This window comes from Zootoca vivipara, chromosome 3 (genome assembly GCF_963506605.1).
Source record: "Zootoca vivipara chromosome 3, rZooViv1.1, whole genome shotgun sequence".
Lineage (NCBI taxonomy): Eukaryota > Metazoa > Chordata > Lepidosauria > Squamata > Lacertidae > Zootoca > Zootoca vivipara.
The window spans coordinates 13,349,445-13,365,673 of NC_083278.1; positions in this window are offsets into that span (position 1 = coordinate 13,349,445).

The following is a 16,229-nucleotide window of genomic DNA, read 5'->3' on the forward strand; positions in this document are numbered from 1 at the left end:
ATTTTTTTAAAAAATTATTCTGTCAGGCTGGGTGCCGCCAACAGAAATGGACGGGAGGGACTTTTACTGCAATGGGCAAGCTGTTTAATTGAAGGGGGTGTACACTGTAACCAGCCGCTTCAGATTTCACTACTAGTGTAAGGGAATAAACTTTGGCACCCGGCAGCGAGTGACTTCACGATTCAGCGCTGAGTTTTAATGGATATTAGAATTCTGGCAGGTAATTGTCCTTGGAAAAGTTTATTAAGAAAGAGAAAACATGGCTTCATTACTCAGGTTCGGTCGTCAGAAACTCACAGATGGGTCCCCGTACCTCTGTTGTGGGGAGCGGGGGAGGAAAGGGAAATGTTGCCATAAGCTGATTTTTAAAAAGAAAGTTTTATATTTTGTAAACAAATCCATCTGGAACTACTAAACTTTTCCTTTCCAAACCAGGCCCTTGCCACCTCTGCTCGCCCCGGCCTGTCTGAAAGGGTTCCAGTTGCAACCATTGCTTTCCATGTGATCACACCCCCTCTGGGCCAACAGAGAACACAATCACTCACTCTGAGTCATTACATAAGCAGAAGTATGTGATTTATTAAACCACAAAAAATAGGTTACATTAACACTAAGAGGCTGACTCGAAGCCACAGGAGGAGCAACATCCACAGTTGAGAGTGGGACTCCCTGATTCTTGGAATTTCACTTTCCGGTGCTTTCTTATGTAAACTGTGATATCATCCTGTATTAGGAGATTCCCATAGTGCACCAGGCTGAGATAAAGACAAGAGATACAGTATACTTTAAAAAAGCACCATGGGATAATATGCTTGATTTCTAGTCCCTTTCAGTCAAAACTAACTAAAATGTTTAATGATGTCATGTCCTGGTGTCATGACATGAGAGTGGCTATAATCTGCTCAGATTCTAATATCTTGCCTATTCCCATGGAATCCTAAAATAAATATAGGCATAAGTCTTTGCTGCTGCTGCTTATGCTTGATGCTCAGTTAAACATTATCTCCTCCTTCCTTCTTCTTCCCCCAGCCCCACCCCACCCCACATATATTCGGGGGTCATGTGGAGTTAAAGCAACACATGGAATCTGGTGCCCTCTAGACATTGCTGGACTACAGCTCCCAGCAGTCTCAGCCAGCATGGCCAATTGTGAAGGACAGTGGGAGCATAGCTGACTGGCAAGGGAGAGGTGCTATTGCACATCAGTTGTGTTGCTGTGCTTTCTGAGAAAGAGAGAACAAGGTGGCTGGGAGGTCAGCACAGTGCAAGTGCTGCAGCAGAGCAAATCCAGCAATCCTGCCACTGTGCTTGCACCGCAGCAGTCTGCTCACTGCCTTGCTCCTCTTGCTCCTCTTGGTAAGCATGGTGACGTGACTGGCGGGAGGCCAGAGACAGAGGAGCATCCATCCCCACTGGCTGTCCTGGATGGGAGGTGTAGTCCAATAACATCTGGAAGGTCACAGATTAGGCAACCCTGATATATACTAACTCTGTGGTACAGAGTTCCTTTGCTGGTGATCTGCTAAAAGAGGCCAGCTCACTCGATGGATCATCACCTTGTCATTGTGAGTGGGCTTGCATGTTCCTATGACCCTTGTGAGTGAATGCCAGTGTACTGGAAGAAGAAAAGATCACCAGTGTGAAAGCAATGATGCCCAATTATCGTCTTCCAAAGCAAAATCATGTGTTCCACGGGTGAGTGTGCAGAAACAGGAGCATAAGAGCTGCTTTATATTGGATCAAATTACTGGCCTATCTTGCCCAATATTGTCATCTCTGAGAGGCAGTGATATTCTGGGATCTGCAGAATCAGAAATGTTTCATATCACCTTCACCCTGTTCCTTTTTTAACTGGAGATGCCAGGGATTAAGTCTGGGACCATTGCACATGAAGTTCCTCCCCAACGGGGCTTGCATGGAGTCGTGAGCAGAAAGTCTTTGGCATACAAATATCTGTGCTATGGAGAAATTAATATCAGTGTCTCTTCTCTTTGGCAATCACTCATAGCCGAGTACGATTGCCTTCCATGAACACATTATTTTAACAGTGGGTCCGTAAGTGACCGTGGAGGCGAATTCTGGATCCACACATCCTTCCACAGTGGAGACAAAAGTTTCCAGATGGGAGTTGATCACAGTGAGGGCTTGCCAAGTGTGCCTTCCTCTTAGCACGTTTCTCCCTTTCGACCTGAGTCTTCAAAGTCCATGACACCTTTGGTAAAGTCTGTTTTCCAACTGGAGCGCTCGCAGGCCAGTGTTTCCCAGTTGTTGGTGTTAATGCCACATTTTTTTAGATTTGCTTGAGAGAGTCTTTAAACCTCTTTGGTTCACCACCAGCATTACGCTTTCCATTGTTAAGTTTGGAATAGAGTATAGTGGTACCCTGGGTTACAGATGCTTCAGGTTTCAGACGATTCAGGTTACAGACTCTGCTAACCCAGAAATAGTACCTCGGGTTAAGAACTTTGCTTCAGGATGAGAACAGAAATCATGCAGTGGCAGCGCGGTGGCAGCGGGAGGCCCATTTGCTAAAGTGGTACCTCAGGTTAAGAACAGTTTCAGGTTAAGAACGGACCTCCAGAACGAATTAAGTTCTTAATCCGAGGTACTACTGAGTTGCTTTGGAAGACGATAGTCAGGCATCCACACAACATGACCAGTCCAACAAAGTTGATGTTGAAGAATCATTGCTTCGACACTGGTGATCTTTGCTTCTTTCAGTACACTGGCTTTAATTCGCCTGTCTTCCCAAGTGATGCGTAGAAATTTTCAGAGACACTGTTGATGGAATCTTTCAAGGAGTTGGAGATGGTGTTTATAAGTACTGCCTTAAGAGGAACAGGACAGGATTAATTCCTCCTGAACTCATGCTCAAGAGAGCATCATCAAAACACAACAGCAGTTTATTAGGAACATAGGAAGCTTCTGTATAACAAAGAAGACCATTACCTCATCTAGCTCAGTATTGTCTGCACTGACTTATTCTCCAGGATTTCAGCTGGGATTTTCCCCAGTCCTACCTGGAGATGTCAGGGGTTGAACATAGGGCCGTCTGTTGGCAAAGTGTGTGCTCTAACAGTAAGCCATGGTCCTTCCTTTCTAACACCCTGTCCCTCAAGATGAGAGCCCCACAAATCCAACTGTGCAGCCATCGAGACTCTGCAAAGAGAGCCTTGCAATGCTATGTGCAAGAGCAAAAAAGTTTCTTAAAAACCAAGAAAACATGGGAAACTCATAACCACACCGTGTAATGCAAGTATTAATCCCTTCTAGAAAAACTCAAAGAAATTCCTTTTATTCCGTGATTTTTTCAGGAGGCTTTCATTTCATACCCAGCCAACAAATAATCAAAGGAGGATTTTTCAGCACAGATAAGATATATTCGGGTGGTGTTTTGTTTTTGTTGACCAAATCTATATGGTGCAAACGAAAGGGACATTACCAGAAGCAAACTGTGATTTAATTACAGGTGAGGATATGCAACTGTTATATTAAGTACTGTAAAGTGTGACTAAAAAATATCCACCCTGTGTAATGTCGTTTCGCTGGTAGAAACATCTTTGAGAATAGGCTGTAGTGTCATGACAGCCCTACAAGCTGTTATGGCACATTCCTTGAAGCACAGAAGGGGTTGAGAATGCATCTATTCAAAAGTCAGAGAGAGAGAGAGAGACAGCTGGTAACAGGACTTTAAAAGTGATGCCCTTTGGGATTTCAACAAGTGAAAAGACTTAGCAATCCTCCAAGGGCAGCCTTTTCAAAGCCAGGTGGTCAGTTTGCTCCTTCATCCCGGACTCTATTTATCAGAAGGTTTTTGGGTGTTACCTGAGCTCTTTGGATAAACAAGGTTGCTTTGTGTGCTTATTGTTCTCAGGAAAGAATACGGCAGCCCTTTGAAGTCCTTATGGCTTATTGTGTGAAGGCTCTTCAGTGTACTTACAGGCCCGGGAAATGCTCTCAGCTACAGCGGGTCACCCCCTCCCTTACGTAACTGCGGTAGAGTTCCCGTTTAACACCAGAAGAAATCAAACCGGTGGAGTGTTCACCTTTCTTTTCTTTTCACCCCTTTTTCTCCTTCTGTTAAGTTGTATCACTGGCGCTTTGGCAGTTATCCTCATGTACTAAAACACAGCCTGCGTGCCTTTGCATCTTGAAGGAACGTCTATGCAAAATCAGCACGGTTGCTTTATCCATGATGGAGCGTTGAAGATGCAGAACTTTGGTGTGGCTTTGGGGGCATTGTCAACACACACACACACACCCATTGCAGAGAAGGGGGCCGTGGACATAACCACCCATGGACCAGTCCAGTGAATGTGCTTTGCTGCCCACAACCAGCCCAGAACAACCTACGTCTGCTCTGTATGTGGAGAGAAAAATCAGAACATTTGTTTGGTGCTTCCATGTGCCTTGCAAAGTTCAGTAATGCTGTGAAGCCTGTTGTTCTGGGGGTCTCTTTTCCAAATCCGAAGTTGTATTCAACATCGCGCTAAGGTTCCATTAGCGCATGGATTTCTTCTTGCCCAATGGAATACTCCCCCTCTCTCATTCCCTCTGTGCTCTGCCTAAATCTGTTCTGGAAGTGGTTCAACAATGTCTAAAACTGCCCACCAGAGTCAGGGGAGAGGTTCTCTATATAGCAGCACAAATGAGAGTGTAGGTGACATGATCCACAGAGATAAAAAGGTAAAGGACTCCTGGATGGGGTTGTAGTGCTTGTCTCGCTTTCAGGCTGAGGGAGCTGGCGTTTGTCCACAGACAGCTTTCCGGGACATGTGGCCAGCATGACTAAACTGCTTCTGGCGCAACGAGACACCGTGACGAAACCAGAGCGCATGGAAATGCCGTTTACCTTCCCACTTGCACCGGTGTGCTTTGGAACTGCTAGGTTGGCAGGAGCTAGGACAGAGCACCAGGAGCTCACTCCGTCATGGGGATCCGAACCGCCAACCTTCTGATTGGCAAGCCCAAGAGGCTCAGTGGTTTAGACCACAGTGCCATTCGCGTCCCATATTCTACAGAGATATGTGTTTGCTGGAGCATGATTTGGGATGGGACCTCATGATCTTTAACCTCTCATCTATTCTACTGGCTAGTGATGGGGGAGAAATTTATTCAGGAATCTACCTAATTACAACTTCCCAAACAAATATGTTATTCTTTAAATTTGTACTTCGTCAAATTTTGTAATGAAGTTATCCAGTAACATCCTCCCCGCTCACACAAAGCATTTTATATAATCGTAGGATTTAAATTGGTTTTTAATGTTGTGTTTTAAATTGTTGTAACCTGCCCTAGGGTGTTTGGGTGAAAGGCGACTAATAAATTATTAATATTAGCAACAATAATAATTTGTATATTAGAATATACAGTGGTACCTCCGGTTGCCGACGTGATCCGTTCCGGAACTCCGGTCAGATTCCAAGGTTTCCGCAACCGGAGGTGCCTGTTCTGCGCACGCACACAATAGAGCACTTCTGCACATGCACACGGAACAATAAAGCACTTCTGTGCATGCGCGCGGGGCGCATAGCTGCCAAGTTATCCCTTTTTTAAAGGGATTTTCCCTTATGCTGAATAGGCTTCCTCGCGAGAAAAGGGAAAACTTGGCAGCTATGGCGGGGCGAAACCTGGAAATATACTTCTGGGTTTGCCGCGTGCGTATGATGGATACGTAACAAGAGGTGCATGTAAGTAGAGGTACCACTGCATTAGGATAATGAGAAAATGTCTACACATTGCACACATTAGTTATAATGGTATACTTAATGCATTCTATTAGGATAAATTGCTTCCAAAAAAGTGCCTATTTGAGACAAAACTGAGTACACAAATGTGCATTAGGAGAAATGCACTTGAAAATGCATGCAGTTTTTCATGCTGACTTTTACAAATAAAATTACGAACACAGCAGACTGGCAGGTTTGTGTGTGTGATAAATTGTCAGATTAATCCATCCCAAGCCCCAACTTTGGTCTTCCGTCCCCATTTCCTCCCAAGGAAATAAATGTGCCTCAGACAAATGTTGTTTATGTGCTCTTAATTACATCAATGGCATCCGCCGACCTGTGTCAAATATATAGGTTTGCACCAATACACCTGGTGATATCCTCACCAAATAATCACAGGAGTAACATACAGGTCTGTCATCCCTATTCTCCTCCCATTCCAGCCATTTATTGCACTCACAGGATTTGGCCACTACAGAATGCCTATATGCAGCCAATTAGGGTGGGGTGGGGGGAACCTGCGAGGCTCTAAATATTGCCGATCTACAACTCCCATTGTCCCTTACAATTGGCCATGTTAGCTGGGGCTGGTGGGAGTTGGAGTCCAACAACATCCGGAGGAACCGGGACTTCCTCACCCCTGATTCAGGACAGAAGTTACTGAGTAGGTTCAATAATCAGAATTATTTTAAAAAAATAAGAAGATGCGCAGGAAAAGAAAAGAACTATTTTTGTTTGACTCGCATGAAGTCATGCCACTTCCAGGCTGAGCTCGCTCTGTGCTTCATCCGGTAGGGGAAAAGTGAGTTAGACTAAAGTTCTGAAAATAGGTGTGAGTGTGCTTTAAAGTCAACATGTTTGTACCTCCACTGCATAAGGATTTATGCTGCTGCGACAGAGAAATGACTTCATCAGGAAATCCCCTTTCAAATTTCCAGACATAAAAAGACATATTCATAAATTTTACATTTAATGGTGTCTTTGGATTAAAAGCTTTGCGATGCAATCTAATTGCACCCCATTGAATCAAAGGAGCTTACTTCTGAGTAGACTCACTTGGATCACTCTGTTACTGACCACACTGAGAGACATATTCACCGGTTAACTTCCACCATGGTTCGAGTCGTCTCCAGTAATGCTGTCATCTGCCTCAGCAGTGCTTTGAAAGCTTGTCTCATTGTTGATTCTGGAGTGACAGAATCACATTCTATTCTTTTCCTGACGGCTGACATTCTACAGCCTGCTGGTGGCTAGGGGCATTCGGAAAGGAAACTATTAAAAATGTTATAGAGAAAATGCAGAATTAATAAATGGAGACAAGTGAAGAAATGTTTGACTGCACTAAGTATGTTTTATGGTTGAACAAATAATTGCAACAAACTTCAAACAGTGGGAATCTTACCTTTGGCTTTGGTTTCACAAATTGGTGAAGAGACCATTTTATATTTTGCTGGGCACTACAATCACATTATACCTATGCATTACCTACTGCACTGGCTCTCAGGTTGCTTCGGAGCTCAATTCAGAATGCTGGTTTGGTCTTAAAAACCTTTCATGGACTGGGGACTCAGCTACATTAGTAAATAAAAAGCATTTTAAATGCGTTATAACACTGTGACACCAGATGGTGCTGTGGAGTTCCATCTTTTGGCGACGTGTTTTTCCATTATGAGGTTCACAACGCATTTTCCTGAAACTTTTTTTGATGTGTCTAGATCCAGCCTGGGACTAGAGTTGCACTAAATACCACCACCTTTGTCTTGGATTCTTGTTGTGAAACTTGCCCTCCATTTCTCTTTTTTATTATTTATCTGGATTTTGCTGAGGGCACCATGCATGCATAGCTTTTTCCAGTTCTTCCAGTTTGTCATACTTGCCCCATTCTCTGCATTATTCTCTGCATTATCTTTGAACATCTGAGCACAGGCCCAAAAAAGTAGGATTATTGGCGTGGCCATACATATGACTGCATCAAGATTATTCTTTGCGTAGTATTTTATGAGTGCACATTGCTGAAATCTTAATACATGTTTCTGTGTGGCATGTTCCAATGCAGAGGAGTACAATAAAATACCACACTTGGAAAAAAATCTAGATACAATCATAAGATGTTCACATCAATATTCTTAATAGAGATGTCAGTGAAGTTCATAATTATCTGGCTTATATGTCCAGCTTTATTTGTCCAGCTCACGTACTCTTCTGTATTATGAATCACGTGTCATGTCCCTCCAGAAATTCTTCTTCAGCTCAGAATGTAAAATGAGATTCTTTACATGGGCATTCAGTGCTCAGGTTGGGGTGGTGTATCCCATTTTGTGAAATGCACTGAAATGGCCAGCATTGGCACTGATTTCAGGCAAGATCTCGTCAATTTGGGGTGAGGTTTTGTGCACTGAGCAAGATCTCACACAACTTTGGCAAGATCTCACCTGAAATGTGTGCTGATGCTGCTTTTCCACTGATGGTGGAGTTGGCAGGGCAGGTAGAACATCCCTGGGGGCACAACTGCATAGCTCTGCTGGCACATGGTTCTGGTGAACTAAAAAGCTTTGTACTAGGTACAGATGCAGAAGTTTTCTCTTTTTTTAATGGTAGCCTTAATGAAACTCCCATTGCCTGATCAGGCCATCTAGCCAAAAAGCATTTGTGGGCATCTTTCCCCCCTATTGGGACGCGGGTGGCGCTGTGGTCTAAACCACTGAGCCTAGGGCTTGCCGATCAGAAGGTCGGCGGTTCGAATCCCCGCAACAGAGTGAGCTCCCGTTGTTCAGTCCCAGCTCCTGCCCACCTAGCAGTTCGAAAGCACATCAAAGTGCAACTAGATAAATAGGTCCCGCTCCGGCGGGAAGGTAAACGGTGTTTCCGTGTGCTGCTCTGGTTCGCCAGAAGCGGCTTAGTCATGCTGGCCACATGACCCGGAAGCTGTATGCCGGCTCCCTTGGCTAGTAAAGCGAGATGAGCGGCGCAACCCCAGAGTCGTCTGCGATTGGACCTAACGGTCAGGGGTCCCTTTACCTTTACCTCCCCCCCCATTTCACTCAATTTCCTTGATTGCTTCTTACAAATATTGTGTGTAGTTGCTCTTGCCATCCAAGTGTGAAACCCTCTCCTATTCCCAGCTACATTTGTTATGGTATGTGTTTGCATGTAGTGGGGTTGAATTTTCAAGTGGCTGCTGTCCACCATGGCTGGGGCCTACAATTTCAAAGGCAATTTCAAGCATGCATGCACCAACATTATGAGCCGGCAGAGGCCTCTAGATAATAAAATGTGCTTCATTCCAAAAGCTTGCTTTGAATGCTACTACGATTATTTCCAAATAGAACTAAAAAGGGTTCACTGATCACTTCATTTTTGGAGACTCGTGTTTCGTCCTACAAAGCTTTGCACAAACCCCTTATTTCAAAATGGAGCTTCTCCATAATACTTTAAGGAATGAAGGTGATCCTTCCATATATATTTTTGTTTGTGCATGATTATAAGTACAGATGTTTGACAGTTGTTCCATACCCAGACATAGTGCTAGATGAAGAATTTACTGAAAAATGAAAAACATAAGAAAAACATAATGGTACTCAAAAGGTTTTAAATAGGGGAGGGGTAGTAACACAGTGAAAATGTTGGAGAAGTTAAATATATGGCTTGAGTGAAAGTTCTGGTACACAGATGAAATCTCTACAGCATGGGGGGGCTAACATGTGGCCATCCAGATGTTCTCGGATTCTTGCATCCACCCCATCCTCTCTTTAAAAAGAGGATTTTTATACTTTTCAGATATATACATTTCACTGATTTTACAATTATTTTTACATTTTAACTTCCTTCCCCCTCTTTCTGCGGTTCCTTAATTTTTAATATCTTCTGCATATCCAAATTAACTTAACTTACTCAATTTATTCATCTACTTTAAATATATACTCTATCCTGCCAGTGTTTTTATCTGTTTGCAATTTATCTGTAAATATTCAATAAACCATTTCCATTCTTTTATTTAAAAAAAAGTTTGTGATCTTGATTTCTTATTCTTCTGGTAAGCTTTGCCATTTTTGCATATTCCATAAGTTTTTGTATCCATTCTTCCTTTGCTGGGACTTCTGCTTCTTTCCATTTGGGGGCAAGTAACATTATTGCCACTGTAGTTGCATACATGAATAAATTTCTATACAGTTTGGGTAGTTCTGTTGCTATAATTCCCAAGAGAAAGGCTTCTGAGTTGTTGTTGTTGTTGTTTAAACAAACGTTATTTTAATCATCCTTTTCATTTCATTGTATACCATTTCCCCTTACTGAAATATGATCCACACCATCCTCTTTAACAGTCCCCTTCCACTTTAACAGTCACAGCTTCCCCCAAAGAAACCCGGGCTCCTTGAAGCACCCTAAAAAAAGGACAGTTCCCAGAATTCTTTGGGGTGACTGTTAGAGTGGTATAATAGTGCTTTGTATGTATGGTCTGAATGTGACTCACTGATATCCTTCGATCCCAGTCTGCATGGAGAATGATCAGAGATGATGAGAGCTATGCTCCAACAACATCTAGAAGGCCGTAAATTAGTAATCCTTGTTCTAAAATGACATCCAGGGTATTTGTTTAGATGAGCATTTTGCTGCCAAGCAGGTGATGATGAAATACGGTTGCTTGGAAGCTGCACAAAAACCCTGTTCAGACAAGAAACGGATTTGTTTACAACTGCACTGAAATTTTGCCCACAATCATCTGGCTTTTAGGGGCTGCAAAGTTTGCCCTATATTCCCCCCGCTGCCGCTGCAACCTGCAGCATTTCTTTAAAATAGCTAGCCTTTAAAGTGCCAAGGCACTCTTTGTCATTTTTTATAACATCGGACTAACAGGACCACTCATCAGGAATACTGTCAAATGATCACCCAACTTTTCCCCCCTTTTCCTGCAGGTTTCAGCAACACGCTTGTGCAAGCAGTGACATCTAGTGACAAAGAACACAAATGGGACTCAGGGAAATTTAGGTGGAGAATTATTATCTATGTTTTGTTTTATTTTTAAGCCAAAATTCAACTATAAGCTCTCCCTCCCTCTCTTTCTCTCTCTCTCTCACACACACACAAATTTTCAAGGTTTACTTCTGTTTTAAACAGAGGCTGACTGACCACCTATTCAAGCATGTTCTCTGGTCCTGGATTTCCTGCATTGGCAAGAATACCGGTAGACGGCCTTCGAAAACCTCTACAACTCTTCAATTCTGTGCTTGGTCATATCATGAACGAAATGTTCTTTGCAATAATGCATTTTTTAGGGTTGCCAGGTCTGCTTCCAAAAAATAGCGGACAAGGGGGGAGGGGGGTTAAATTAAATTAAATTATATATTTTCTTATTTGCTGCTGCTCCTGTGCATCAGGAACAGGAAGAGGCGTCTTTTTCTTTCACGCCTCTCCCTTTTGTTCTCCCCGCGAGTCAGGAACAGGCGGGGCAGAATATAATAATAATAATAATAATTTATTATTTATACCCCGCCCATCTGGCCGGGTTCCCCCAGCCACTCTGGGCGGCTTCCAAAAAAACAGAAATTCTAAAATACAGAAATCCATCAAACATTAAAAGCTTCCCTAAACAGAACTCCGGCAAGCGGCGCCTCCCCCCCCCCATTTTTTAAATGTCTTGTGAAACAATTGAGTAGGATTAATAATTTTTCGGAGAATCGAGTTCAATGGATATTCGATCTTTGTCTCATTCTTACTTATGGGAAAAAAGAGAAAACGTGATTCTCCTATCCTTATTCTCTTAGACTGTACAGCTTTAGATTACGTACCATTTCATCATAAAGCTTTTGAATAATAATAAAAAGTCCACTATTTTGTGGGGGGGGGAATAGTGAACATAATGTGAAAAAAGTGGACTGTCCGCTCAAATAGTGGACACCTGGCAACCTTAATTTTTTTGCATCAACTTTATTTCCTAGAGGAGAAACCAAGGCCCTAAACCCCCACAACTTGCCCAAGATTTTCCCCAGTGATTTCTGTGCTCATGGAAAGCTTTGACCTTCACCAAGTCCAGAGGAGCACATTGACAAAACAGGCCCTCTTTCTTGGTTAGGAAGGCTATTAATTAATGCTGGATTCTTCTTGGAATGAAATACGAAGCTCTTTTCACACGCCGGGTCTCTGAGATGATCAACAAGTTCCCTGAGATTTGCAATGAAGAGTTGCTGACGCTGCAAAGATTTGGGGCCGTGATAAAATCTCTCCTCTGGGGCTTTTCCCATTCTTCTATCTTTGATGGAGTCTCTGGAACGAAGACAAGATGTTTCCTCCTTCAAGGCAAAGCCTACTTTCGCTTCTCAGTGTCTTTACTAGTAGCAACTCTCTGTAGGTAGTCAAAGGCTGGAACCCAAGTGCTTACTTTTACCCATGAAACACCTGACATTTCAAAACACTGCCTGTGCTTCTTGACACACAAAAATGAATCACACATCTGTTTTCCAGACCAACCATTCAAGGCCAGTGGAAAGAAAGGAGGGGTCTTACGGTGTCTTGGTGGGTCCTGACTGGCTTGGAAAATCAGCTGATTCTCTTGCAGCTGGAAGTGCACCCCAAGACCTAGTCTTTCTGACTTCCTGTCCTGGACACAAGTTTTTGGTGGGCCTGGCCAGTTGAGGCACATGTGTGCACACACAAAGTGCCTTGCAAAAAGTTGTCAAGGGATGGAGGGGTGCTTTTGAGGAAGCTAAACCAAGGCAGTGGTGGGAGAATTATAGATCCTGTCTGTTTAAGGCAGGCATGGGCAAACATGGACTACAATTCCCATCACCTCTGACCACTGGTCCTGTTAGCTAGGGGTGATGGGAGTTGTAGTCCCAAAACAGCTGGAGGGCCAAGTTTGGCCATGCCTGGTCTAAGGCGATCCTGTGTTGGACAAGGACAGCTGGGATGGGAGACCTGGAAAGCCGCTGTTGAAGAGGTGAATCTCTGGTGCTCTTTCTGTGGGAATTAGACTCCAGCTCCCATTTGCAGAGTATGCCAAAGACAGCCCGAGGTCATTTGACCCTTGCATTGGTTCATTGGTTGTTGTTTTTCCCTCCTATAAAAACTACACACTCTCTTTTAAAGATTAAATTAGGGTTGCCATATTTCAAAAAGTGAAAATCCAGACACAAAAGTTTTGGGGGGCTAAATTGTTGCAAAATCTCAAAAAAGAGAGAGGTTTTTGAGCTATTTTTAAGGAAATTTGCCAAAATCTACACTTCCGACATGGGTTGCCAGAGTGCCATACGTCCGGATTTTCCCGAACATTTAAGCAATTTCCGCCAGGGCACTGTTTCCATCAGCTATGTCCGGGAATTTCCGGAAGTATGGCAGCCCTAGTTTAAATAACACGTAACTTTAACTTAGTGTACAGTGGTACCTCGGGTTTTGAATGTTTCCGTTGACGAATGTTTCGGAACCCAAACGCCAAAAACCCAGAAGTAAATGGTTCCGTTTTCAAATGCGCCTCGGAAGTCGAATGGCTTCAGCTGAGATTTTTGCAAAATCAAATTTATAGGCTGCCCTTTGCACCTTGGCTTTCTAATGTTTCGGAACTCGAACGGTCTTCCGGAACAGATAACGTTCGGAAACCGAGGACCACTGTACCTGCACCTGCAGATTAAAATATACAATGCAGGTACTTAAGTTTCTAAAACCACTGACTTTGATTAAACTGCTACAGGCTAACTAACTCTGAGGAGGACAGCAGCACAACATAACATTCCTGCTGCTCTACCTGTTAAGACGATTCACCTGCCGTAACTGTACCAACTTCCAGAACTGCCACAGAGTGCATGACACCATAGTGTTCTACAAGCCTTGCAATTAAACCTTTTACCTATGCATTTTGGATGCTTACATCCCACACTTTCACTATGAGGAGAAGACCAGGACTTGGGTGCCCAAGGGTGGAATTAGCCTATGAGGCTGTGGCAGAAGGGTGGGGTGAATCAGAACCCTGGCTGTACATGACTCAAATTGCAAAAATGTGCAAATCCGCTGGGTGAGGATGCTTTTATTGCCCACTAGGCAGCATTTCAAAGGGACACGGGTTGCTCTGTGGTCTAATCCACTGAGCCTCTTGGGCCTGCCAATCAGAAGGTTCGAATCCCCGCGACGGGGTGAGCTCCCATTGCTGGGTCCCTGCTCCAGTGTGGTGTAGTGGTTAAGAGCGGTAGACTTGTCATCTGGGGAACCGGGTTCGCGCCTCCGCTCCTCCACATGCAGCTGCTGGGTGACCTTGGGCTAGTCACACTTCTCTGAAGTCTCTCAGCCCCACCCACCTCACAGGGTGTCTGTTGTGGGGGAGGAGGGGAAAGGAGATTGTTAGCCGCTTTGAGACTCCTTCGGGTAGTGATAAAGCGGGATATCAAATCTAAACTCTTCTTCTTCTCCTCCTCCTCCTCCTCCTCCTCCTCCTCCTCCTCCTCCTCCTCCTCCTCCTCCCAACCTAGCAGTTCGAAAGCACGCTAAAAAGTGCATGTAGATAAATAGGTACCACTCTGGTGGGAAGGTAAATGGTGTTTCCATGCACTGCTCTGGTTTGGGTGTTCCGTTGCGCCAGAAGTGGCTTAGTCATGCTGGCCACATGACTCAGAAAAACTGTCTGCGGACAAACGCCGGCTCCCTCAGCCTGCAAAGTGAGATGAGCGCCGCAACCCCAGAGTCGTCCGTGACTGGACTTAACTGTCAGGGGTTCTTTAACTTTACCGTTTAGGCAGCATTGCTTAATGTGCACTTTACTTACTTGGTGATTAAAAAAGAAAAAAAAAAGATTTTTCCAAGATTTTTTTTTTTAAAAAAAAGAAAGTTCACTTTGCATAAGTGCACATATTTGATTAAACATTCCTCCCTGAAGGCATAACCGAAGTGGGAAGTGCCCTTCCTCTGTGGATGCAGGGTGAGTGCCGCCTAAATTCTTGGCTCCACATAAATGCTTTTTTATTAACTACAATAATAGGATCACTTAATGAAATTGTTTCTTAATTATTCAGGAGATTAGGTGAATCTGGAGGAGATTGTATTCCCACCAGGCAAAGCTTGCAAAGAAGCTTTTCTTTTTCTTTCTTTTTTTATTCTGCATATTTATTTACAGTCTATCAGCACTGGTCACAAGCTCAGAATAATTATGCCAATGGGAAAATTGAGATCACTAAAGATGTACAGCAGTACCTCGGTTTAGGAACAGCCCTGTTTATGAACCATTTGGTATAAGAACTCCGCAAAACCAGAAATAGTGTTCCAGTTAGCGAACTTTACCTTGGTCTATGAACGGAAGCCGAACGGTGGAAGGGCACTGGCAGTGGGAGGCCTCATTAGAGAAAGCATGCCTTGGTTTAAGAATGGACTTCCAGAACAGATTAAGTTCGTAAACCGAGGTACCACTGTATATCAAAACAACTTGCTTGCAATCAACTGGAAGGCTGTGGCAGGTAGCCAGTCCAAATGCATTTCCTTCTTTCTTTCTATCTTTCTTTCTTTCTTTCTTTCTTTCTTTCTCATCTCTAAGTGTCAGTGTAAAATTTAGACCAGATTAATAACTTTTGTGGGCTGGTTTTCGCGTGGTGTTGCCATCTCTGCCTGTTTTCACTTTCTTCAAGGCGAGTTTCTACTTTGGCACTAGAACACGCACATACTAATCACCATTTACAGGTAGGTAGTCGTGTTGGTCTGACACAGTCAAAACAAAATAAAAAAATCCTTCCAGTAGCACCTTAGAGACCAATTAAGTTTGTCATAGGTATGAGCTTTCATGTGCATGCACACTTCTTCAGATACACTGAAACAGAAGTCACGACTGTTAACGACTGTAATTGGTCTTGCAGGAGAAAGCAAGGGCTGAGGTGCTAAAGAAAGCTTGATTGTGTATAATGAGATAAGAATCCAGTGTCCTTATTCAGACCAGGTCTCTCCATGGTTTTAAGCTTGGTCGTTAACAGTCGTCAACAGGTTTACCACTCCTATCAGCCAATCACCCATTCCTACCACCCTTCTGAGTAATACCCCTCCCCACCCTCTGACTATACATAAGGGTCTGGTGACTTCTGTTTCAGTGTATCTGAAGAAGTGTGCATGCACACGAAAGCTCATACCTATGACAAACCTGATTGGTCTCTAAGGTGCTACTGGAAGGATTTTTTTATTTTGTTTTATACTAATCACCATGTGATGTAACACCATAACACTGATGTGCCAAGGGCATGGGGTGAAGGGTGCAAAACTCATGTCACAACCAGGGCATCCATAAGTACAGACCAGCTGTAAGCCTTTTGATCCCCAGGACCAAGCTACATATTACACGCAGTTCCATTATTGCTTTTCTTTATAACAAGCCATTGGAGGTGGTTTCAGTTTGAGGAGCGGACTGGTTCTTTAGGAGGGTGGAGAAGTTGCTTAAAACTTTCCTTTCTTTTGTTCCCTTCAAAGTCACTTTGCCAACCTGCTTTCATTCCCAATTCAGGGACACCAACACCTGTGTGTTGGAAAACATCTAAGAGATGG